Source organism: Aristolochia californica, unplaced genomic scaffold (genome assembly GCF_029961685.1).
Source record: "Aristolochia californica isolate CCGP_79_NKW_82.1479 unplaced genomic scaffold, dmAriCali1.0.hap1 SCAF_2, whole genome shotgun sequence".
NCBI lineage: Eukaryota > Viridiplantae > Streptophyta > Magnoliopsida > Piperales > Aristolochiaceae > Aristolochia > Aristolochia californica.
In genome coordinates, this window is record NW_027181881.1 from 13,869,116 (window position 1) to 13,897,099 (window position 27,984).

A 27,984-nucleotide genomic window follows, 5' to 3' on the forward strand; every position below is an offset into this window, starting at 1 on the left:
AAGCAAGCAATTTCCGTAGACTAAGTGGGATTAGGTGCTCTCCTTAGACGAGGCCTAAGGTGGAGCTCCTTTGAAGCTCAAATCTCTTCACGCATTTACTCATCTCCCTCATTGAACTTGCTAGCATCACACCCACCTCTGTTCTCTCTTTCCTCTGAACTCACCAACAGCTATTGGACGTTCAAAGAAAACTACAATCCTTCCTTCATCGTCTTCAACACTGGAATCAAGAGGGAAACGTCGGGTGACACGATCCAACGTACTGCCCTTGATGCATTACAAGCTTCCCAGATTGCTCAGCAAGCTACCCAGGATGCTCAGCAAGCTTCCCAGGCTGCTCAGCAAGCCACCGAGGCTGCTTTCAATCCAGGTTCTCCAAGCTCAGGGGCCCCGCGAAGCTCCCCATCCAAATAGTTTCCCACGCCCAGCAGAACACTTTGCTAGGTTACCCACACCCCCCCCCCCCCCCCCCCCCCCGCCTGTGCCTCCCCTGTGTCATCATCAATTCAACCCAAGGGCCTCTCATAGCACCGGCACTTCCAGTGTGCCAAGGTACACAAAATTAAAGTTCCCTACTATGATGATTCCACCGATCCCCTAATGTGGTTGCATCGTTCTGACCACTTCTTTTGGCACCAACGAATTCAGCCAAATGAGCAGGTCTCTTTACCCGCCTTCCACATGCTCGACGAAGTGCTGTTGTGGTATACCCAGTTCGATTCGGACCATCAAGTGTATGATTGGGACATGTTCAAGGCCGAATGCATGTTGCGGTTTGGTCCCCTCGCCCGCAGCAACCCTCTTGGGGATTTGGTTAATCTTAAACAAACCGGCTCCATTGAGGCATATCAGAAACAATTTCAGGAACGACTCGCCCGTGTCGATGCCCTTGTGAGACCCAGCCAGCACGTTCCTTTGTTTACTACTGGGTTGGTGGAGGCTCTACACCTTGAAGTGGAATTTCTTGGCCCACCCTCCCTCGCCCATGCAATGAATTTTGCCTGGACTCTCGATACTAAACACATAATTCTCAGGGACTCCTTGCTGCGCCACCCACCTTGGCCGAACAGAATGTCCACTGGTACAGCCCCAACTCACAGTCCTCCCCTATGCCTAGCCTCTCCCCCCACCCATCCAGCGGCGACTTCCAGCTCCACTCCTCAGCCTCAATATTTTAAATGCCTCTCTAAATCTGAAATGGATCAGCGGCGGGCATAGGGCCTATATTTTAATTGCGATTAGAAGTACGTCCTAGGCCACTTATGCAAGAGACTGTTTTGGTTAGAGGTTGAGGATCCCGAAGACAACCCTTCCCTCGAGGACGAGGACGGCCCCAAAGAAGAAGAACCCGCCATCTCCCTCCATGCCATGTCGGGGTTACACGGCACTAATACGATGCAGCTATATGCTGGCATCCAGGCTCGTATATTGCTTGCACTGGTTGACTCGGGCAGCACCCACAATTTCCAGAGCCAACCAGCAGCACAGCATTTGGGGTTACCACTTCAGCATAACGCAGGTCTGTCTGTTGCAGTGGCTAATGGAGCAAAACTTAACAACGTGGGGGTCTGCTCCGCCGTTCCATTTGTGATTGACGGCCACACCTTCACGGCAGATTTTCTGGTGATTCCGCTTGCTGGTTTTGATCTAATGCTTGGCATTAAATGGCTGCAGTAGTTGGGCCTGAACTTGTGGAATTTTCACTCCCTTACTATGACCTTCACACAGGGTCCACAGCAGCTCACACTCCAGGGGACTCATGCCCCATTCCAGTGGACTCTGGAAAATCTCCAAGTGCTGGATTCCAATGGCCAGCAGCTCACCCAGCTAATTGAGGACTTCACTGATTTATTTCAGCAACCTGCTGCTCTTCTGTGGATACGGTCATGTGATCATCGTATCCGGTTGAAGTTGCGCACTGAACCAGTGGTCGTGTGGAGATCGAGCGGCAGTGCCAGCTCATGTTAACTCAAGGACTCATTCAGCCCAGTCGATCGCGCTTCTCATCCCCCGTGTTGTTGGTAAAGAAATCTGACAAGTCTTGGAGATTCTGTGAGGACTACAGGGAGCTCAACGCTCACACGGTCAAGGATAAATTTCCCATCCCCATGGTGGATGAACTTCTGGATGAACTTCATGGCGCCGTAATTTTTACGAAGTTGGACTTGAAATCCGGCCACCATCAAATCCGGGTCCACCCGGATGATGTGGAGAAAATGGCTTTCCAGACACACTACGGTCACTTTGAGTTCTTGGTAATGCCCTTTGGTCTTTCCAAAGCACCATCCACCTTCTAGGCGTTGATGAATGAGGTATTTCATCCCTTCCTTCGCAAGTTTGTTCTTGTGTTTTTTTACGATATCTTGATCTATAGTCAGCATTGGGGCGACCACCTTCAGCACTTGCGTCAGGTGTTCCATCTCCTACACTCACACCATTTGTTCCTCAACAAATCCAAATGCGCGATGGGCACATCCGAGGTCGCCCACTTGGGGCATGTGATCTCAGCCTCCGGGGTGAAAGTGGACAGCACCAAAATCCAATCAGTGCTGGAATGGCCTATTCCCCAGTCGGTAACAGCCTTGCGAGGGTTTCTCGGCTTGTCGGGGTATTACAGAAAATTTATTCGTGATTATGGCCAGATTGCTACTCTGCTGACCAGATTGCTCAAGCGGAATGCCTTCACCTGGACAGAGGTTGCCGGTTCATCTTTCCACAAGCTCAAACAGTCCTTAGCTTCTGCCCCAGTTCTCCAACTTCCAAATTTTGTGGAACCCTTCATTATTGAATGTGATACTTCCGGTGGGGGCATCAGCGCCATCCTACAGCAGCACGGTCATCCCATCGCGTACTTCAGCCACCACTTGGCCCCGCACCACCACAAGTTAGCTGCCTATGAACGGGAACTCATCGGCTTGGCCAAGGCCGTCCAACATTGGAAGCCCTACCTGTGGGGTCGGAACTGTGTGATCCGGACAGACCATTGCAGCTGGAGCAATGCTTCATGACATATCCCCAACAACATTGGCTTAGTAAGCTCATGGGGTTTGATTTCAAGGTGGAGTACACTCCCGGTCACCTCAACAGAGGAGCAGATGCGCTGTCCCGCCATGACTTGTTGGAACCTCAGCTGCATGCTATCAGCCGGCCGCAGGTTCTCTTGCTCGACTCTATCCAAGGTGAGACACAACAACATCCTAAGTTTATCGAGTTGTTACAGAAAATTGAGCAGGGCACTGTGGACAGCCAGTGGATAGTTAAGGACCGCCTCATCTTCTACAAGAACCATCTTTTTCTGCAGCACACGTCCCCTCTCATCACAAGCATTGTCTCTTCCCTCCATGATAATACTCACGAAGGCCAGCAGAAACCTTACTTTCGTCTCAGCCGGGACTTCTATTGGCGGGGCATGAAAAGAATGGTTGCTGAGTATGTTGTTGCCTGCCAAGTTTGCCAATGAAACAAAGCTGAGTCACTACACCCGGCTGGCCTACTGTAACCTCTCCACCCGCCGTCCCAGGTCTGGGCAGATCTCTCCATGGATTTTATAGAAGGCCTTCCCACGTCTTCCGACAAAGCGGTTATTCTGGTTGTGGTGGACCGCCTCTCTAAACATAGCCACTTCCTGCCCTTGGTGCATCCGTATATAGCAGCCCAGGTCGCCCAACTTTTCATGGATCACATTGTCCGCCTCCATGGCTTGCCCGTGTCCATCACCAGCGACCGCGATGCTATCTTCACGAGTACCTTATGGAAAACTCTCTTCACCTTACAGGGTACCAAATTGGCCTTCTCCTCTGTCTACCACCCTCAGTCCGATGGGCAGACTGAAGTCATGAACCGCAATCTTGAGATCTATATGCGGTGCTTTGTTTGGGATCAGCCCAAACGTTGGGTACACTGGTTAGCATGGGCAGAGTATTGTTACAACACTTCGTACCATACAATGTTGGGGTAGTTCCCCCTTCCGAATAGTATATGGCCATGACCCTCCTCGCCTCATCTCTTATGAATCTGGGCTGTCTCCCCTCCCACTGATTGACCAGGCCTCGGGTGAACGGGATACTATGCTGGCCCAGGTCAAGGCGAACTTGCAAAAAGCTCATACCACTATGAAGCTCCACTATGACAAACCTCATAGGGACCTTTCTTTTGCTCCAGGAGATTACGTTTGGTTGCGCCTCCAGCCTTACCAACAGTGGTCACTTACAACAGCTTGCCGGCACAAACTTTCTCCCAAGTATTATGGGCCTTTCTAGGTCTTGGATCACATTGGCATTGTTGTGTATCGCCTCTAGCTCCCACCAGACGCCAATCTCCATGACGTCTTCCATTTTCTCTCTTGTGGCCCTTTCATGGTGACTCTCCCCTGCTGCATACGCCCTTGCCTCCACTCCATGAAGGTGTACTCTTCCTTGCCTGGCACAGGTCTTGCAGGCTTGTCGTGCCCAAGACTTATGGGAGCTACTCACCCAATGGTTTGACGCCGAACTGCTTCCAGCCTCATGGGAACCCCTCGAGGAGTTCTAGACCCTTTTTGCACCTTTGAGCTTGCGGACAAGCTCTTTCTCCAGGAGGGGGGGTGGTGTTATGGACTCCATAGCATCGAGAGTAGTTGATAGACATAGAGGATAATTTGTGTAATTTTTTTATCTCATATTGAGTGGCATGTGAGTGTAATGAAAAAGCAAGAAATTTCAGTAGACTAAGTGGGATCAGGTTCTCTCCTTATACGAGGCCTAAGGTGGAGCTCCTTTGAAACTCAAATCTCTTCACACATTTACTCATCTCCCTCACTGAACTCACTAGCATCACACCCACCTCTGTTCTCTCTTCCCTCTGAACTCACCAGCAGCTATTGGACGTTCAAAGAGAACTACAGCCCTTCCTTCATCATCTTCAACACTGGAATCAAGAGGGGAACATCGGGTGACACGATCCATGGCTAGATAACCCAACACCATCATAAGGGCCGGCTTTCACGGATGCTCTGGCGATCACTCAGTGTTTATTGAAAATACACCGAAAGGTAAGGTGATTCTAGTCGTATATGTTGATGATATTATTTTAATTGGGAGAGAATTCAAGGGCATCTAGAAAAAAAAGGAGAAAATATGTGCTGAATTCTTGACGAAGGATCTTGGAGTAGTCAAATTTTTTTGGGTATTGAAGTATTACAAACCAGACATGGGATTGTGCTATCCGAAAGGAAGTATGCCCTTGATCTACTAGAGAAAACATGAACAATGGGATGCAAACCAGCAGACACTCCTATGGACTCAAATACAAAACTATGTGGAGGCATTGGAGAAGATGTAGAAATTGGGAAATATCAAAGACTAGTGGGGCGGCTTATTTACCTATGTGTAACAAGGCTAGATATTTCATATGCAGTAAGTGTGGTAAGTCAATACATGTACAAGCCAAAACTTAGTCATTGGCAAACACTTGAAAGAATACTATGATATCTGAAAGGAGCTCCAGGAAGGGGGCTTCTCTATAAAAACCACGGTCACTTCAACATCGAAAGATTCTTAGATGCAGACTGGGCTAGATCCCCAGATGAATGAAAATCTACTTCGGAATTTTGTACAATGGTTGGAGGGAATTTGGTTACATGGAAAAGCAAGAAGCAAAACGTAGTAGCACGGTCTAGGGCAGAAGCAAAATACAGGACCATGGCACACACTGTCAATGAACTCATATGGATAAGATCTCTTCTCACTAAATTGGGATTCTATAAAAAAAGCTCCAATCGATCTATACTATGACAATCAAGCAGCAATACACATTACATCGAATCCAGTCTTCCATGAAAGAACAAAGCATATTTTTTCTTCTCCTGACTTTTAGTGTCAGTGATCTTTGTAGCCATTGATGTAGTTGCAGCAGCAGCTTGCTTATGGGAGAGAACAGAAGTGTGGTTTTGCTCCTGCCTGGTGACACCAATTCGATGAGGAACATATTCAGAAGTAATACTCAGATGAATAAAATCTGGAGCTTGCTGGAAATTCTTTATCTTAGAGTGGATTGAGCCTTCCCATGCCCTAGAATTTGCAGTCATCAAATCTAATCCAGCTCCAAGTCATATGTCATCGGAGCCTGCTTGTATAGCTGCAACAACAGCAGTAACAGCCTGAAGGCTAGAAGAACCTTGCTATTTCACAATTCTGATTGGCATCGTTTCTGGAAAACCAGCATAGAATGCCTGCATCCTGCAAACCCGCATGCCAACATGGGCTGGAAAACCAACAGCGTCGTCTAAGGCTGCATGACGATCCAACCCGAAAACTAAGGCTGTCAAAGTCCAAAAATATTTCTGGAGCATCTACGCAATTACAGCCAAAGAGTTATTTAGATTTCCAGAATTAACAACACCTGTTTCATGTTCCAATGCCACTGTTTTCAGCACTGGTTTCTGCACTGTCACAACAGCTCTGTTTTCTTGGCTGTCTGGCAGCACTGTTTTCTGCACTGGCACAGCAGACATTATTTGGTGGAAGAACACATTAGCCTCTTCATGTGGCATGTTAGGTGTATACCCTGCTGTATTGAGAACAGACACCCTACAGTTACAGGTTTCATTCGTTGGAGCCCATCCAAGTTCATTACATTGGCCAGCATGCTGCATACATAATATATAAACAATAGATTTTAGTAAGCCATTGTCGTCACTAAATAAGCTTCAAAATCCAGAGTACTCCTCGTTACAAAAATCCAATTCCATATCCACATAACGAGCTGCTGAACTTTGCGTGTTTAGCTTCTGCACACAAGCCCCATTGCCAATAGGTTGGGAACAGAATTTGAAATCCCTTGGAAGGTCAAGTGCTGGAACGATAGGTGGAACTCTGGATAATCCATGTGCTGGTGCAGGCCGTCCTAGTTTTTCTTTTAATCCTGGAGCAGTAGCCTACAAAACCTTGTTAGACCAGATTCGTTGTTTGAGATCCATCAGGTTCAGTCCAGCTCCATCAATTTCATCAATACTTGCAAAACCTCCAATAAGAAGAGATGCCATGAAGGAACTAACAAGAAAAATTCTTTCTAATGCATTATATACATCTGTTTGCTTCTCAAATATCTTCCTAATTTGTGGACCTGTGAATCTTTCATATGCACGAGACCCAGTAAGTTGAGACAATGCTAATGCACCCCCAACAGTTCTCTCTATCTCTTGGCACTGTGAAGTGGTACTTTTGTCCATCCATATAGGTGAATCTTTGGTGGAAAAACCAACACTCAACTGGGTTAAAAGAGGCATTTCTAGGTTTAAAGAACTCAATGTAGCGGAACTTCCTTTCTTCCAATAAACACTTGCATGCAGCTGGCCGCTGCCAGAAACAGTTACTATTTTTCCGAAGTCCAGCTTCGATTTGACAAATCCTTCAAGTATGAGATCCAAAGCCTCAACCCACATTAAAGTTGGTGAGACAATTCTCCCACTTTCTGAAGGGTCACGATAGATTCCATCCTTTGTCTTGTGATGTAGTAAATCCTTTTTATCAGTTTTTATTTGTTGTTGTTGTGCCCCTTTCTGCACTGCAATAGCAACAACATTTCGAAAATTCATCAGACTGTTCAACCTAGCAGTCTCTCCATGTTTACCCACCTTGGCTACCATCTCATTTCCAGAACTCTCACCTGGTTGAAGAATTTTTTCAAACAGTTGGCCGAACATACATTGGACCCAAAAAATTAAGCACAACATTTTTAGATTAAATTTTTCTGCTGGATCTATGACAATGAATAATCACACTGCTGTTGTTCTCATCAACAAAAAAATAAAACATCACCCTTAGAATGTTTTCTAACATTCCCAAAATCCCCAAAAAATTCCCATCTTGCATTTCATACCCCAAAATCGAAATTCCATAAATTTGCTCTGTTTTTCTGCTTCATGGAACAGAAAACTCCCAGCCCAAAAATTTGAGCTGCGTTGTTACTGCTCATACCATTTGAGCCCCATCAAGCCTATGGAAGAATCATTTTGACATACAAATTGAGGGCGTTTCAGAAACTTACCCCCAAATTTTGTCTAGTCGACTCGCATAGGTCTTGATTTCTCCTCCTAGTGTCAACGCATAGTTTTCCACATGGGTTCCCCTTTCTCTCATTGCCCTTTCTCCCATTTTCTCCTCACCTTGCCAGATGCCAGAATGATGGATCCCCAATTTCGGATGTCCAAGCACTGGACTGCGCCGTTGGAATTCCTTTGGGTTTTTTTTTTTGGTCATGTGGCCTTTCTTCCCATCCGTGATTGCATCTGCTCGAGCGAGTTTAGGTCGTATGACCCTCTTTTCTACAACAGTGAGATGCCTCTCAATTGCAGAAATTTTAAAGGAAGATTCATGCATTCCATCACGCAAGGCTACTTCCCATGCTAAACACCTTGCACTTATTTCTTCCAATAGATTGCATATGGAAATCCATTTTTCTTGGGACGGAGATTTTCTCATTGTGTTCCTGATCTGATAGCAGTTGTTATGATCTCGGATCTGACACAATGATTCGTAGGGAAGTAGAAGAAAAGAGAAAAAAATCAATCTGAAGAGAAGCTTAAAAATCCTAGGTTCTTTGAGGAGAACGCACACCCCTGAGCTCGTTGAGGAGAACTCAAAACCCTTGTTTAACCTAAATCAATGCCTTCTTTTTTCTCATTACTCTTACCCCTTAAATAGGGTTCACCATTACAAGGTTCAAAATAAAATATTACAAAAATGCCCCTATGGCCTATTAATTCTTTAACTGAAATAAAATAAAGTAGAGTAAATAAAAAAATTAATTAGAATCTAAATAACTTAGCAATGTTATTTCATGCATAACAGACCAAAACATCTTTGGCAATCCCACATGTAATCTCATGCTCCTAGTACGCACGTTCAAAATTTTGTTCATCCTCTTAGCCACACCTACTGTTGAGGTTTTCAAAGAACGGTCTTCTTCATCTTGACTCCATTATCAACACAGTACTACTTGAAATCATCATCTGTTTATTCTCTGTCATTATCATACTGTAGACACTTCACCTTCAAATTTGTCTCATTCTCAACCATTGCTCTCCATTTCTTGAAGGAATCAAAGACATCGGATTTCTTTTTCAGGAAATAAACCCATACTTTTTTTCATGCATCATTAATAAATGTCACATAGTAGTTAGAACCACCAAGGGAAGTAACAGTTGAAGGTCCCCCACATTTCAATATGAACCAACTCCAATTTTGTTGTCTTTTGTTCCTTTCCAATCTTAGAAAAGCTAACCCTTTTCTGCTTGCCGAAAATACAGCCTTCACACAAACTGTTATTTATAGTTTTGAACCCTAGTAGCTTCCCTTTGGACTGAAGCACCTTCATTCCCTTCTCACTCATGTGACCGAACCTATAATGCCACAAGTCTGAATCAGTAACAGCATCAGCAAGTGGAGCCATGTCTCTGCAACTAGAAGTAATGTAAAGAGTTCTAGTTTTAACTCCTCATGCAACAACCATGGATCCCTTTGTGACTTTCCATGCAGCACCATTAAAAGTTACATCATGACCTTCATCATCAAGTTGCCCTACTAAGATCAAATGTCACATTAGTTTTGGTTCATGTCTCACCTTGTGAATTTTCCACTCTATCCCATTTGACATCCTCAAACTGACATTACCAATACCGACAATATCTAAAGGTTCTCCATCAGTAAGATACACCTTCTCATGATCTCCAGCAACATAATTCTCCATGATCTCACATAGTGCAGTGGTGTGAAAAAAAGCTCCTGAATCTAACACCCAAGAGTAAATAGGGCTTTCAACTGATAAGAGTAAAGCATCTTGTACCTCTTCAGTCACTGCATTTGCAGCATCGTTTTTCTTTTCATCCTTCTTCGATGCTTTGCAGTTCTTCATTATGTAACCAGGCTTGCCACAGTTCCAGCATTCCACATTCCTTCTGAATTTGGACTGGCTTCTACCATTCATTGACTTCCCTCTACCATTGCCCTTGTTGGAATTCCTCTGGATGTTTCTGCCTCTAGTTTCGACACTTAGGGTAGAACTAGATGTCTACGATTCTCCGGAGTCCTTTCTAAGAACTTCCTCTGAGAGAATGGTATTTTGAACAACACTAAAGGTCAACTTCCCATTGTCTACAAAGTTGTTGACCGCAGCCCTCATAGGCTCCCAACAATTAGGCAAAGACACCAAAATAACTAAAGCATGAACTTCATCATTAAATTTAATTTGAAAAAATGTCAATTGATGGACAATCGTGTTAAACTCATTCAAATGAAATGCAATTTATGTATTTTCTTTCATCTTTAAATTGAAGAGTTTTTTCAAGAGATGTACTTTATTATTTGCGGAAGACTTCTCATACATGTCAGGCAGAATCTTCATCATTACCACTATGATTTTCTCTGACACCACTATTACAACGTGGGACCCACCATGGTTACACGAGCTGGTGGGACCCACCATGAGAACATGAGATGACATGATGAGTCATCACATGATCTACCATGAGTTGGAAGATGTGAAGCACGAGCTGGAATGAGTTGGAAAATTTGAAGATCAAGTGGGACCCACAAAGATAACCTCGAGCTGGTATCTTTATCACATGAGTTGGAAGATCAAATGGGAACCACAATGATAACTATGAGCTGGCATCTTTATCATATGATCACATCCTCATAGAAGAGTTTTAGTTTGAGTTGTGTTAGTCTTCTAATTATGTTGAGTTATTTTATTATGATCGACTTATCTTTAAGAGTTATAGTTTCGATGTAATTAAGAGAATGGTAGTTTAAATGTATTGTGACTCTACTACTTTACTATAAATAGAGGTGCTTGTACTCAAATTAATAATAAGAAAGTGAAGTAGCTCTATACTTCTCTCTCGTGACGACTTCCTCTCAAGCCTAAATTCTTTTCCTTTGTTTTCTCTCTTCTCTCCTCTCTACTCGAGAGCTCTCTCTCTCTCTCTCTCTCTCTCCCTCTCTTTCTTTTTCTTTCTCCCTCTCTCACCATTCTTGAGATTTCATTAAAGGGGTCCTAAATTCAAAATGGTATCAGAGCATCAAATTTAGGATCCCCACGTCAAAAGGAATGTTCTAAGAAGTTATGTTCAAATCTACTCATAGAAGGCTCTTTGTGAAGCAAGATTGAAGCTCATGAGATAAGTTATTGTTATTGTTATTGTTTTTGGATTTATAAGATGGTTTATAGATGATTTTATGGTTGTCTTCCCCTTATGAGATTATTGAGATTTATGCATCTCAATTAGAAGAAGTTACCTAGTCAATTTTGTTGGTTTGGAAATTTTTTTATTGAAACCCAATTTAAGTTGAGATTTTATGCATAAAAATTTATAATTCTGTGGGAACAAGATTTCTTGATAAAGAAGATTGGTATTGAGCCTATTATGAGTGCTTATTTACTCATTAGATTTCAGAAATATGATTACTTAGCTTTCTCCATTAACCAAGTTGGTTGAAGAACTCTACTTGGTTTTTCTATTATTATTTGTTGGAGAATTTTTTTTTACATTGAATTTCCTATTATGGCTGAAGATAACATGGGTAACAAGAGTGATATACTCAAAATTACAACTATACCCTTGCGAGGCGTATCAAATTTCATGAGCTGGTCCACATTGGTTCGCTGATTTCTTATAACAAAGGACCTACTTGGTCACCTCACCAAACTTGGACCACCTATTGATGAAGAAAATATTTCTTATAATAAATGGTTAAAAATGATACTTTTGTTATTAGTTGGCTCATTAACAGCATGGAAAAACAGGTCTCCAACAAAGCTATTCATCTTTATATCACTAAACAAATTTGGGAAACATGTGCTAAGTAGTACTCTAGCTTCGACAACTTACATAGGCCATATGATATTGTCCAAAGAATGTTCAACACTAAACAAGGAGAAAATATCCATAAATATTTGGCTTGTTTTAGAGGCCTTCTTCAAGAATGGAAAACAGCCCAGCCTACCTCCATAGACGTGTTTGTCCAAGACTAGCAGAAAGAAGCCTTTGTCACTACCATTTGTCTTGCAAACTATTACAATGTGGGATCCACCATGGTGCTTGAGCTTGTGGGACCTACCATGAGGACGTGGGATGCCAAGAAGAGTCCTCACCCAAACTAGCACGAGTTAAGAAGATAAGAAGCACAAGCTGAAATGAGTTAGAAGACTTGAAGATCAAGTGGGACCCACAAAGATACAACGAGCTAGAATCTTATCAATATGTGTTGGAAGATCACGTGGGACACACAAGGATAAGGCCACGAGCTGGCCTCCTCCCTTATGCCCACGTTCTTGAAGAAGAGTTATAGTTCAACTTATATTAGGACTCTATTAGATTGTGTTATCCTTTCATGATAGACTTATGTTAGAGAATTAGAGTTGGAATGTAATTAGGATATTTAAAGGTTAATTTTATAAGGACTCTATCCCTTCCTCTACTATAAATAGAGGTGTTGTAATTTGGAATTAATCAAGTTCTAAAATTCTCTTTTGAGTAAATCTCTCTCTTTGCTTGGCACACTTGTTCCTCTTCTCTTCTTCTCTCTACCCGAGAGCCTTGTTCTCCTTTTCTCTTTCTTCTTTCTCTCTTTCCTTGCTCGGAATATAGGAAAAGGGATCCTATATTCAACATGGTATCAAAGCATTAAATTTAGGATATCTACATCAAAAGGAATGTTCTAAGAAGATATGGTCAACACCACTCATAGAAGGCTCCTTGTGAAGGAAGATAAAAAATCGTGAGATAAGTTCTTTCATTATTTTTTTATTACTTCATGTTAATAGTTTCCATATTTAAAGATGATTATGTGAATGTTTTTCATCTTATGAGATTGTGGGTATGAATGCCTCTCAATCTAGAAGAAGTTATCAAAGCAGTTTTGTCGGCTTGGAATTTATGTTAACCGAAACCAGTCCATGATCAGATTGTTGAAAAAAAAATTCATCGGAACAAGATTCCCCTGATATAGAAGATTGATATTGAGTCTATTATGAGTGTTTATTTACTCAGAAAAAAAATCAGAATAATGATTGTTTAGCGTCAATGCTAAATTTCTCCATGCACCAAGTTGTTTGAAGAATACTACTTGGATATTTTGATTAGAATGTTTTGGAGAATTATTTTAGTTGAAGTGCCTATTATGGCTAAAGAAAATGTGAGTAGCAAAGGTGGTATACTCATAATTACCACAATATCCTTACGAAGGGTATCAAATTTTATGAGTTAGTCCACATCGGTTTGGAGGTTTCTTATAACCAAGGACCTACTTGGTCATCTCACCAACCATGGACCACCTATTGATCAAGAAGACATTTTTTATAAAAAAAATGGTTCAAAAATGATACCATTGTGATTAGTTGGCAAATCAAAAGTATGAAAAAATTGTGGAAAGAATGCACTCATTGTGGGAGATATGGCCACACTATCAATACATGTTATTTCAAGGAAATGAGTTATTGTGGAAAAAATGGTCACTATGGAGAAATATGTTATAATGTCAACGATAACTCAGACTTGACAAAGGCTAATCAAGCCTTGGTAGGTGATACAAAGGAGGATCAGCCCACAAAATCAACTTAAAATAAAAAAATTACCGATGAAGAATATGAGTTGTTTCAAAAAATGATGGGTTTTTCTCCAAGTTCCTCGTTAAATACCACTACCACCACTGCTTTAGGTATGCTATCAGCCTCATCTTTATCCTGGATAATTCACTCAGGAGCCTCCACGCATCTTACAGGTAACAGACATTTATTACATTATGTATCTCTATGTCTTTCACATAAGTTTGTTACCAAAGCATACGGTTCTCAAACCAAGGTTCAAGGGAAAAGATCCACGTCCGTTACACCATCGTTTCCGCTCACTAATATTCTACTTATTCCTACCTTCCCTTAGAATCTGTTATCTATTAGTCAGCTGACAAAGTATTTTAATTTCTCTATCACCTTCTCACCCACTTCATGTGTATTTCAGGATCTTATAACAAAGTAGGTGATTGGTGGAGGCTGTGAACAAGGGGGGTTATACTACCTGGATGTGCCAAAAATAAATACTATTTCCACCAATGAAAATGAGACAAGGCTATGGCACAACTGGTTGGGACATCCATCTTCAAAATTGTAGAATTTAGGATCTCATGAAAGGAACTTTAGATCAACAAGAAAGAAGAAGAAGAAAAAGAGAGAAGGAGAAGAGAAGAAGAAGAACGTGGCAGAAGAGAGTTTGGATTAAGGGAGAAGAGGGTTGCGTCAAAAAGAAAAATGAGGGCTGGACGGATTTGTGGAAAGAGAGGAGAGTGCTTCAATGCCCTACCTCTTAGCCAATGCCTTTATTTATAGTTTATAATACCCTTACGGCTACAACTTGATAAAACAAAAGACATAAAAGGAACACATATTTACACTTCTATGCCATCTTTATGGAAAGTACCATATTTTACACATATGCCACTCCTTTGACGTGTAGGCTTCTTGTCTTGAGCTCGTGGGCTTGTGCCCATCTTCCAACAATCCCCCTCAAGCTTGAGAAGAAAAGACATCATAAATACCCAGCTTGCCACATATAAACGATAAGATTTTAGATGTAACGGGTTTAGTGAGAATATCAGCTACTTGCTCTTGAGATGACACATGTTTGAGAGAGATTGTTCCTGCTTGAAACTTCACCCGTATAAAATGACGACTCACCTCAATATGTTTAGTTCTTTCATGAAAAACTGGATTTGAAGTGATATGAATGGCTGCTTGATTATCACAATGCAGATTCATGGACCCCTTTTTATAAAAACCTAGTTCGGTAAGAAGGGTCCTAATCCATAAAAGTTCACTAACGGTATGGGCCATAGCACAGTATTCTGCTTCGGCACTAGATCTTGCAACCACATTTTGCTTCTTACTTTTCCATGTAACCAAGTTTCCCCCAACAAGAGTACAATATCTTGATGTAGATTTTCTATCATCAGGAGATCTAGCCCAATCTGCATTTGAGAAGCCTTCTATGTTGAAGTGCCCATGTTTTTTATACAACAATCCTCTTCCTGGATCTCCTTTTAGATAACGTAATATTCTCTCTAAAGCCTGCCAGTGGGTAATTTGTGGTTTGTGCATGAATTGACTCACCACACTTATAGCATATGATATGTCTGGCCTAGTTACCGTGAGATAAATCAGTTTTCCCACAAGTCTTTGATATTTTCCAATATCAATATCTTCTTCATTTGTGGCACATAATTTTACATTTGTATCCATAGGTGTATCAACTGGTCTACAACCCTTCATTCTTGTTTCTTCAAGGAGATCCAAGACATATTTCCTTTGAGACAATATTATCCCATGTTTGGATTGAAGAACTTCTATACCCAAAAAATATTTAAGCATACCAAGGTCTTTAGTCTTGAATTCCAAACATGTCATCTATTTCACCTCTTGTATGCTCAAAGCATCATCACCGGTTAAGATAATATCATCCACGTATACAGCCAATAATATTTTCCCTTTGACCATATCTTTATAATATACGGAATGATCAACTGAGCACCGATGAAAACCAAACCGTAGGAGTGTTTGACTAAATTTATCAAACCAAACCCGAGGGGACTGCTTAAGCCCATATAAAGACTTTTTTAACCAGCATACTAACTCCCCCTCAACCACATAACCAGGTGGTTGAACCATATAAATTTCCTCACTAATATCACCATTTCAAAAAGCATTTTTAACATCCAACTGAGAGACAAGCCATGAGGAGTTAGTAGCAATAGATAAGATGATGCATACCGAATTCAATTTTGCAACAAGAGAGAAGGTCTCCTCATAATCTATCCCATAGCATTGCGTATATCCCTTACCAACCAGTCAAACTTTAAGACGAGCAACCGATCCATCCGGATTATGTTTCACCGAAAAAACCCATCAACAACCAACCGGTCTTTTACCTTTCGAGAGTGATGTTAAGTACTAGGTTTGGTTTTCGTATAAGGCGTGCATTTCTTCATCCATAGCCGCCTTCCATCCTGGATGTCTCAAGGCCTCCTGATACGACTGCGGAACGGAAGTAGAAGAAAGGGATGGAAGAAACTGAAAACACTCAGAAGACAAGCGATGGTGAGACATAAAATTTGAGATAGGATGCAGAGTAGTACAGGAGCGACGTTCTTTTCTTAAAGCAATAGGCTGAGTATCAAATTCAGGCCCTTACATAGGAGGAGAAGGACTTACCTCGGGTGGATCCAAAAACTCCACAGGTGAAGGTACGGCTGGTGCATCAGAGGATGGATCCACTTCAAGATTGAACGGCACAAGCAGACAAGGAGTAGTAGAAGGACAAGTCCATCCTGGAGGAGCATCATGGGAGGAGTAGAAGGGAGTGTCCTCAAATAAAGTCACATCCCTAGAGATAAACATCCTCCGAAGGGTAGGATTGTAACAGACATAACCTTTTTAGGTGCGAGAGTATCCCAAAAAAAGGCACTTCATAGACCGAGGATCAAGTTTGTTTTTATGTGGAGATGTAACATGAACAAAACATGTACATCCAAACACTTTCAAAGGAAGAGAAAAAGGATCTTCACCATTAAATAACACAGAGTAAGGATTTTTATGATGAAGGACTGATGAAGGTAACCTATTAATGAGAAAGCATGTTGTAAGTATAGCATGAGGTCAATAGAAATAGGGTACCTTGATGGAGTAGAGGAGGCACCGAGCAACTTCAAGAAGATGACGATTCTTCCTTTCAGCAACACCATTTTGTTGAGGAGTATAGGCACATGATGTTTGATGAATAAGCTCATTACTCTCACAAAATGATTTGAAGTCATGAGACATGTATTCCTTAGCATTATCAGATCTAAGGGTTTGAATTTTCTTCCCAAATTGTGTCAAGTCCATAGCATGAAAATTTTTAAACAAAGGAAGAATTTTGGAATGCTCTTTAAATAGATATACCAAGTCACTCGAGTAAAATCATCAACAAAAATGACAAAATCTTGAACTTGGGGAAATATTTGAGACACATAAAGGGCCCCATACATCAGAATGTATTAGCTCAAACAGAGCAGTACTTGTAGTTGTAAGATGAGGAGAATATGTACTCCTGACATGTTTACTTAATTGACAAACCTCACAACTGATATTATAAAGTCCTTTTAAAGATGGAACCAAAGAACGAAGTGAAGGGGTAGACGGATGACCAAGTCAGTTGTGCCAAAGTTGGGCCTTAGATGTAGTGGACGATAATGCAGCTAATGGTGGAAGGGTGAAGTAGTACAAACCCCCCTTTTCATGGCCAGCACCAATCACCTGCTTCGTAGTGAGATCCTGAAAGACACAAGAAGACGGTGAGAAGGTGATAGAGCAATTTAATTGTTTGGTCAATTGGCTAACTGAGAGCAAATTTAAAGGAAATTGTGGAACAAACAAACATCTTGAAGGGGAATAGATGAAGTAAGAGAGGAGGAACCTTTGCCAAGGACCTTGGTTTGGGTACCATCAGCAATAGTAACGAATTTATGAGGATAACAATGAGATAAGGACTGCAACAAGTGTTTGTTACCTGATAGATGTTTGGAGGCCCCGGATTCGATGATCTAAGAGGAAGAGGAAGAAGAGGAAGAAAGCATACCTGAGGCAATAGTAGTGGCAGCAGTAGATGATGAGGAAATAGATGGTTCCATGAAGGACTTAATTTTCTAAAATGCAGCATAGTCCTCAGCCGTAAGAGTCACATTTCCGGATGATGATTCAACAAATGATTTTGATCACTCTTGTAATTGATTTACAAGGAGTCAAGATTATAATATCAATTTAGTCATATAAATAAATCTTTACAACATATAAAGATTTATCTTGACTTGATGTGACTCAAAATTCAAGAAGTAAAGAAAAACAGTAAAAAAGAGTATGTAAATAAGAAAAGGAAACAAAAAAAAACGTAAATAAGAATATGATGAACTTATCTCTTTATGACTAAACTCCTTTTACAACTTCTTGAACAAATTTCATAATAACTCCATGAAGAGATCCTAGACTCCTTGCTCTGATACCATGTACAATTTAGGATCTCATGAAAGGAACTTTAGATCAATAAGAAAGAAGAAGAAGAAGAAGAAGAGAGAAGGAGAAGAGAAGAAGAAGAACGTGGAAGAAAAGAGTTTGGATTAAGGGAGAAGAGGGTTGCGTCAAAAAGAAAAATGAGGGCTGGACGGATTTGTGGAAAGAGAGGAGAGTGCTTCAATGCCCTACCTCTTAGCCAATACCTTTATTTATAGTTTTACAATACCCTTAGGGCTACAACTTGATAAAACAAAAGACATAAAAGGAACACATATTTACACTTCTATGCCATCTTTATGAAAAGTACCATATTTTACACATATGCCACTCTTTGACGTGTGGGCTTCTTGTCTTGAGCTCATGGGCTTGAGCCCATCTTCCAACAAAAATATCTTCATTTTATGTTTCCTACTCTTACAGTCAGGTATGAGTTTAATTGTGAAGTTTGTAAACTGAGTAAACATCAAACGAGTACATACTCACCTCGTCCAAAAGTTAAAAGTATTACTCCATTTTAATTAATTCATACCGATGTATGGAGACCCTTGAGCATTTCAAATATTTCTCAAGTCAGGTATTCTATTACATTTATTAATGACTTCACTTGTACCACTTGGTTGTTTCTATTTAAGGAGCATTTTGAGATACCATTGATTTTTTAAGTCTTTTCATCCTATGGAACTCACTCAGTTTGGTCAGAACTTAAAAATACTTCAGTTTGATAATGCCAAAGAATACATTTCAAAAAATCTTGACTCTTTTTGTAAAGAAAATGACATTATCCATCAAACATCATGTTCCTACACCCCTCAACAAAATAGTGTAGCCAAACAAAAAAATCATCATATTCTTGAGGTAGCTCGAGGTTTATTATATGTCATGAAAGTTTTATACTTTTATTGGCCTCATTGTTAAGCACCTAGCCAATACTACCCAAAATACCGGCCTATTAGGAGTGGAATACATAAGTACTTAACCCCAGGACCACGACGGGTGCCAGATCAAGATCCCATAATCCCTTACGACGACCACGTTTGGGGCTCGCGACACCCACGCCAGGACTCCCCTCGGGGATTCGAACTCATGACGAGCCGACAATGTTACGGTCCCAGATCTGACACAAGGATTTGTAGGAAGGAAGAGGAGGACGACGAAGATCAAGCCAAAGGGAAGCTTGAAAACCCTAGAGCTCGTTTAGGAGAACTTCAAGCTTGTTTACTCTAGAATTAACCTAATTCTCAATACTTCAATGTTTGTCTTTCTCATTACTCTTACCCCTTAAATAGGGTTCACCCTGTTAGAGTTTAATATAAAATATTACAAAAATACCCCTATAAATAAAATATTCCAAAAATACCCCTATAGAATAAACTGAAATAAATAAAGCAAATTAAATAAAAATAATAAAATAATAATGTTATTGTGTTCATAACATTACACCCCCCTAGAAGAATGAACTTGTCCTCAAGCTCAAAGGTAGGCTGCTTGTCCGTGCCGATGTCTTCATCCATTCTCAAGCGACAACCGTGGTATCTGTGTGAGCCCTCTGGGCTACAAAACTAGAGCATCCAACCAAAGAAGCATTTTTTTTTTTGACGACATAACCAACTCTCGTCAAAATTTTGGATCTCCCAGTTGTAGTTCATGTTTCCCATCCAGACCTCCTTGGTCATGGGGCAACAACATCTTCCTTCTCATTTTTATCTTCTTTGTCACCACTAGTTCCTTGTTTGTCCCATGCAGCTTCGGAGCTTTTCTTTTCCTTATGTGGTACTGGACTGGAGATCATTTCTGGCCCCCAAAGATAACCCTAAAAGTGACTGTTATAAGGACAACAACCACGAAGACCAGAATGCCAATAGGAATGTTAGGTGGACGCCCTCCCATCTCAATGACATCAATGATCATGAACTTATATGTTGCCAAGAAAGAAATATCTGCAATCCGGTAGAGCACAGCAAAGACCTTCTGATGAACACCAGAAAGTCCACCAGATGCTGCAAAGTCTGCTTTCTGCTGCTTTTCCTTCTCCAATTCAAGCTTAGGCTTCCATGTACTCATCTTGACAGATTTTGCAGTCTCCTCATCCCCAACAAGCAAAATTGTGTCAAAAAATACCCCATCCTGCATCGTCCCTATCTCAAATCCAATAGCTGCAATGGGCTCAAAGTCAGGTTTATCAAGCTCGAAGTACTCAGGCTTAGGAATCTGCCAACTGTTGAATGGTCATCAAACAGAAATAGGAAATCACTGTGCTAAGAAGTTGGAGTGAACGGGTCAGTATACTCTGCCAGAATTGCTGGTATGGGCAGCACTGTTTTGTAAACAGCAGTCAAAAGGACAATATCACCCAACTTCAAAATTTGCAAGTGGTTCTGAAATCCAGAAATTGCATCAATATGATAGATAGAAATAAATCTAGCACGCAAGCTAACCCCAGAAATAATAACAGGAAAACTAGTTGTTGAGGCAGCTCTTCTAACAGCACTACTGTCAAAGTGCATCATGACAATTATATCAGCGTATCCTTCAACCTATCGTAGGGTAGCTTCAAGCAGTTCTCCTTTTGGTGTTGTAGAAAATTGTCGAGCCTGATCTGTTGTCAAAACTTCAACCCTTGATTTCACCTGAATAACAGAACAACCCGGCAAACCTTCACCATACGCAACATCCTCTTTGCATTCTAACTCAACAAAAAGATTGCCAAATTCAATTTCAGGTTCTACTACAGTTTTGACACCATCAACAGAACTAGACTTTATTTCTGCAGTATCAACTGAGGCACTTCTAATAACAAAATCATTTAGCACTAAGACACCTTTCTTAGCAAACCCATCCGTAGTTCCAGCACTAATAGCCGAATCATTCAACACTAATGCATCCTTATCATTAGATATAGGTTCCCTTCTCTGAGCCGATGATATTTTCTCCACCATTATGCTTCTTGGCGCCCGCATAATCTTGCATGAAGTAATTATACCCAACTCAGAAAACACTACAATCAGCTTCTCATCATCTATAGCCTCTATAACCAATTCCAGAAAACTCAACAGAATTTCTATTAACACACACCCTCTATGATAAGTAAGCCCTTTCTCAAACAGAAGAGGACCAACTTCATTGATCCCATTATCAATGGCATTCAGTTCCCTCCAACTCACTCCAGAAATTCCAATAGAATTTCTTGCATGCAATTGAGTCATGGACAGCAATGGAAAAGGAGAGGTAAAAGATGATTCCAATTTCTGTTTTCTCACTTGCAGTGCATAATGACAACCTTTCGTGCAAACAAAACTAATAGCATCATTATACAACCAACCAAACATCTTCACTACACCCAAAAATTTGTTATCTCCATTTCGAACCACAATGGCTCCCTTCCCATATGCTGCACTCCCACGGAAATGAAACTTATCCCCTAACAGTGCCCGAGCAACAAATATGGAACCCAAAATAATAAGCCCAACGTTGCCAAATTGATAAGGAAGAGTCTCACTGCTGTTGTTCTCAACAGTAGAAAAAAAAACAGCACCCAAACAATTTTTTCTATCAATCCAGAAATCCCCAAACTCCTTACTGTAGAATTGTAGTAATCCCCTTTTCTGCTAGGCATTCCATCATACAACTGCCTGTCTTCATCCCTTTTCCCTATATACCCAAAATTCTGCCAGAAATTTATCGTTCATTGGCTACTTCTATTGCCAAATGAATCAACTTTGCCCAAATAATTTTCAAAATAAAATGCAACAAGAAGAAAGACAATCCCTTCCCGCTCAGGCAAGTAACCCCTCTATTTCTCAGCCCCAAAATTTTCACAGAACAATTTCAATGCCATCGGAGAGGAATTATCTAAAACATAGAGGGATTTGATAAAAGAGAAGACAAAATTTGGAGAAATTCGTCGCAAGAGTTTACCCCAATTTTTCTGGAATTTCGTCTTCCGCTGTGCTGGCGAGACCTTTCGGAATTTCGTTTTCCGCTGCACTACCGAGACCAAGAGTGAGGTTGAGAGGGAGTGTGAGAGGTGGTGGCCGGAAGTCACATCCCACAGGACTTGTTTCCGACGGCGCCGACGGAGCCTCCTCCATGTCCGGTGGCAAAAGGCAGCCCTTCGGGGCTTCACCGCTTGGGGATTTTCGCTGTCGATGGTTAAGAACAGACCTTTATGGTGTCTTGCACAGAATCAATTTGAGGTTGAACCAAAATCGATGAAATCTTCCGACGAAATCCTCTTTTCTACACTTGCTTGAGAGGATGGATTTCCCGATTGGAGACCGAGAGCAGCAACAAGGGGTTGGCGCTTGTCGTATCGTTCCGAAGGGCGGTTTGCCCCAAAATCCTCCGATTTTGGATTTGCAGTGTCTCCTCCATCTGATTTTGGAAGTTTTGAGGCCGATTTCAGATTTGAAGTCGACTTCGATTTCTGATGTGCAGGGTCCCTCTCGTTTGATTTCCCTGATTCAGAAATCCATTTTGTCTGGCACGTCACTGGAGTTCCCCTGCTCAGACATATTGAAATTTCTTGGCTTGACTTTTTGCCCGTCCGAGACAGCTTCTGCTGCCTCTATTGTGCATATGTCATGCTTGGAGAATTGAGGTCGTATGAGCTTTTCTGCTCTAGCTAGTTGCTTCGTTGCATAATTTTTTAATGGAAGTTGCACGCCATTCACGCATTATCTCCACTTCATTGTGAATACTGCACGTTCTTCTTCCATTTCTCTGCACATGGCCATCCATTCTTCTAGGAATAATTCTTTGATCACAGCAATCCATTCTTCTAGGGAATGGCTCATTGTGTTCCCGCTCTGATACCAGTTGTTACGGTCCCAGATCTGACACAAGGATTCGTAGGAAGGAAGAGGAGGACGACGAAGATCAAACCAAAGGGAAGTTTGAAAACCCTAGAGCTCGTTGAGGAGAACTCCAAGCCTGTTTACTCTAGAATTAACCTAATTCTCAATACTTCAATACTTGTCTTTCTCATTACTCTTATCCCTTAAATAGGGTTCACCATGTTAGGGTTTAATATAAAATATTACAAAAATACCCCTATAAATAAAATATTCCAAAAATACCCCTATAAATAAAATATTCCAAAAATACCCCTATGGCCTAAACTGAAATAAATAAAGTAAATTAAATAAATATAAAAAAAATAATAATGTTATTGTGCTCATAACAGACGACCACTACGGCTTAGCAACACTGGTCCAACCGCAGCGACACTGGCCCAACCGCAGCCTACCAGTAATTTTAATCAAGCCTCTGCGCCCTACCAGTAATTTTAATCCAGCCTCTATGCCCTACCAGTAATTTTAATCCAGCCTCTACGCGCCCCAGGAATCGAACTCGCAATGTGGTACCCGCTCTGATACCAAATGTTAAGCACCTAGCCAATACTATCCAAAAGATTGTCCTGTTAGGAGCAGAAGACATAGGTACTTAACCCCAGGACCAAAACACTCATGCAATCCTTATTGCATGTTTTCTTATAAATCATCTACCATCTTCCCTTCTTGGTAATAAATCTCCTTACTCTATATTGTAACCAAATGCTGATCCATTTTTACTGCCCTTGAAAATCTTTGGGTGTCAATGTTTTATCCATATTTCCCCCGCAAAACACAGCAAACTTGATCCTAAATCTATCAAGTGTATCTTTCTAGGATACTCTCGTACACAAAAGGGTTATGTTTGTTATAATCCCACTCTTCAGTGTTTACTTGTGTCTAGGGATGTCACATTTTTTGAAAACTCTCCATATTATTCTGACAATGCACCTCCAGGTTTATCTTCAGTACCGGATTCTCCTCCACCGGTTGTGCCCCATGTTGTAGAAACTTCTCAGCCCCCAAAAACACTGGCTGACACCACACCTGCTGAGTTTATGGATCCCACCGAGGTACGTTGTTATGGACTCAATAGCATCACGAGTTACCAACATGCATAGGAATTAATTAATGTGGTTTTCAATTTTCATGTAATTGATTTTGGTTTGGTTTGGTTTAGAATTTATTTTGCTTGAACCAGTGACCCAAGGGTCTGAATTGTATTTGGCGTTCTCAACCCTATTTAAGGGGACGACTAGGTTAATGAAGGTAGCGATTGAGTTAGTAAATTAGCCTAGAGTAATTTAGATAACAGGTCAAGAGCTCCTTCAAGCTTTCCCCCGTTTTCCCCAATTCCCCTTTCTGAATTTCTTTCTTCATCACTCCATCAATCTATCTCTACGTCAAGCAAGGCAATGGAAGGACGAGAAGAGAGGAGGGTGACAAGATCCATGGCTCGTGAGGATCCTAATAACGTGGTATCAGATAGGTCCACCCTCAGTGACTCCTCTTCTCCAGAGGACATACGTCAAGTGCTTTCAGATCTTCAAAGCATCAAGGTGCTGAAATTACTAACATCCATAATACATTGCACACGCTGAAATCTTCTCTCCAAACCGTCATCCTCCAGCTTGCTGCACTTCAATCGCCATCGCCACCACCAGCTACCAACTTTCAACCACCGGCAGCACACCACCCACACTTCACACCACCACCACCACCACCCCCACCACTGCGCCAACAACCTGTTCCCATGGCTGCTCACACATAGGGACCAAGTAAGGTTCCCAGGTACTTTAAACTCAATTTTCCTACATCTGATGGATCTAAAGATCCTTTACTTTGGTTCATGAAATGTAAACAATTTTTCTATCATCAACAAACGGTGGATGTGGACAAGGTCACACTGGCTGCCTACCACCTGATCGATGAAGCGCTCATGTGGTTCCATCACTACCGAAATGTCCATTCGACTAAGGATTGGCTACATTTTAAACACGCTGGCTAGATGAGGTTTGGACCTCTAGCTAGTAGCAACCCAGTGGGGGAATTGATCAACTATAAACAGACTAGCACCTTAGAATTGTACCAGAAAAAATTTCAGAAAAGGTCGGCCCGAGCAAGTGAGTTTGTTACTCCTCACCTGCATGTTTAGATCTTTAGTGCGGGCTTGACTGAGTCGGTTCGATTGGAAGTAGAATTACTTGGTCCGACAGACTTGGACTCAGCCATGAATTATGCCAGGGCTGTGGAATAGAAACAAAGAGTTCTGAGGGAATCTTTAGGCTGAAAACCATTTTGGACCAACAGACTACCGGGTAATTCACCTGGACCACGTTTTGGCACCTCTACCCCTAACCGTGCAGACAAGTCTACAAGCGTGTCCCCCCCCCCCCCCCCCCCCCACGATCTTCCACGTAAATTCTTGACTAAACAGGAAATGGAGGCAAGAAAGGCCAAGGGCCTCTATTTTAATTGTGATGAACAATTTCTTCCAGGACATACCTGCAAACGATTATTCAGTATTGAACTTTGGGAAGAAGGTCCAGAAGAGCTTCCTGAAACTGATATTGTTGAAGAGGAACAGCAAGACCCAGAGCTCTCCCTCCATGCCATGCATGGTCTGTGTAGTTCTAATACCATGCAGGTAAAGGCCAAGTTACACCATCTCCTGTTACTTGCTTTAGTTGATTCTGGCAGCACACATAATTTTAACAGTGAGCCCGCAATGAAACAATTGGGATTAGAAATTCAATAGCAAAAGGGTCTCTCGATTTCAGTGGCCAATGGGGCTAAAATTTCCAGTGTTGGGTTATGTGCAAACACACCTTTTACCATTGAGGGACATTCATTTAAGGCAGACTTACTGGTCATTCCTTTGGTAGGATTTGATTTGGTGCTAGGGGTAAAATGGCTTCAGCTATTAGGCCCTATATTGTGGGACTTTCAGGCTCGAACTATGACATTTACAGAACAACAGGGCCAGATTACACTGCAGGGTATTATGGCACATGTGCCTATTCAAAGCACTCGTGATTGTAAGTTAGCTCCATAACTTACAGCATTTGCGGATTTATTTAATGACCCTACTAGTCTACCACTAGTGCGTCACTGTGATCATCGCATTCGTTTGAAGTTGGGAACCGATCCAGTGGTGGTGCGTCCTTATCGTTACCCACATATATAGAAAGATGAAATCGAAAGACAGTGTCTGAATATGCTCGCTCAGGGAGTTATCGAGCCCAGTAGGTGTCCCTTCTCATCACCTGTTTTACTGGTATGAAAAAAGGATAAATCATGGAAGTTTTATGTCGACTATAGGCAACTCAATTTGTAGACAATTAAAGACAAGTTCCCCATTCCAGTGGTGGAGGAGTTGCTGGATGAGTTACATGGTACTACGATTTTTACCAAGTTAGATTTGAAATCGGGTTATAATCAAATTAGAGTTCACCCTGCAGATGTGGAGAAGACTATGTTCCGCACCCACCATGGTCATTTCGAGGCGCCCTCCACCTCCCAGGCCCTCATGAATGAGGTATTTCCTCACTTCTGCAGAATTATGTGTTAGTATTTTTTTATGACATCTTGGTCTATAGCAAAAATTGGGTCGAACATCTCCAACACCTCCACCAGGTATTTACCATTCTACGCTCCCATCATTTGATTTTGAATAAATCCAAATGTTCTATGGGCACCTCAGAAGTGTCATATTTGGGCCACGTGATATCAGTTGTGGGCGTGAAGGTTGACCAGAGTAAGATCCAAGCAGTCACAGATTGGCCTCCTCCCACCTCCCTTACCGCATTAAGGGGATTTTTGGGCATAGCAGGATATTACAGAAAATTTATTTGTTCTTATGGCCAGATAGCAGCACCACTCAACAACCTTCTGAAGAAACATGCATACAACTGGTCTTCCTCAGTGGATTAGGCCTTTCAGCTTTTAAAGGAGGTCTTAGCCTCAACGCCTGTACTACAACTACTAGATTTTGATGAAGACTTTGTGGTGGATTGTGATGCGTCCGTGGGAGGTATTGGTGCAGTGTTACAACAACTGGGACACCCCATCACTTATTTTAGCCTCCATTTGGGACAGCACCACCATAAGTTAGCCGCATATGAGAGGGAACTGATTGGGTTAGCAAAGGTTGTCCAACATTGGCGGTCGTATCTCTGGGGATGACCATTTCTCATTCGTACAGATCATTGTAGCCTCAAGTATCTTCTTGAACAACGCCTCACCACATCACCGCAGCAGCATTGGTTGACTAAACTCATGGGCTTCGATTTTACAGTCCAATATAGGCCAGGAAGTTTGAATTTGGGGGCTGATGCTTTATCTCGTCAGGACATTCCAACACCACACATTTATGCTATTAGCAACCCACGTTCACTTTTGTTGGATTCTATTCGAGAGGAGACACATCAATATCCAAAACTTATTTCATTATATGAGGATATTCAGCAAGGGACAACAGCTAATCATTGGACGATTCAGGATCGTTTTATCCTATACAAAAACAAGATTTTTATGCATCACACATCCCCACTTCTTCACACCATTCTGTCTTCTATCCATGATAGCACACATGAGGGTTGATAGAAAACGTATTTCCGAATCAGTCGGGAATTTTATTGGAGGGGTATGAAGAGCACGATTGCTGATTATGTAGCTGCTTGTCAGAATTGTCAATGAAACAAGGCTGAATCTTTAAGTCCTGCCGGCCTACTACAACCTCTGCAGCTACTGTCTCAAATCTGGTTTGACAATTCAATGGACTTCATTGATGGCTTTCCCACTTCATCAGGTAAATCAGTGATATTAGTTGTGGTTGACCGTTTTTCAAAATATGGTCACTTCATTGCTTTGGCGCATCCATATATTGTTGCTCATGTAGCTCAGTTATTTATGGACCACATTGTCCGATTACACGGGATTCCAGCATCCATTATCAGTGACAGGGATGCCATTTTTACCAGTACCTTTTGGAAAGAATTATTCAAGTTACAGTGCACCCAATTGGCATTCTCTTATGCATATCATCCATAGACTGATGGACAAACCGAGGTCGTCAATC

General features: G+C 41.6%; 1 protein-coding gene across 1 annotated transcript in view; it reads right to left on the bottom strand.

The window, feature by feature from the left end:
* The window catches only part of LOC137956290 (pentatricopeptide repeat-containing protein At1g33350-like), a 64,025-nt gene extending 41,418 nt beyond the window's left edge, over window positions 1-22,607 (bottom strand). The window contains exon 1 of the transcript XR_011113236.1: window positions 21,991-22,607. The gene's annotated coding sequence lies outside the window, so the exon portion shown is untranslated. The remainder of the gene's footprint in view (window positions 1-21,990) is intronic.
* Window positions 22,608-27,984: the final 5,377 nt, after the last annotated feature.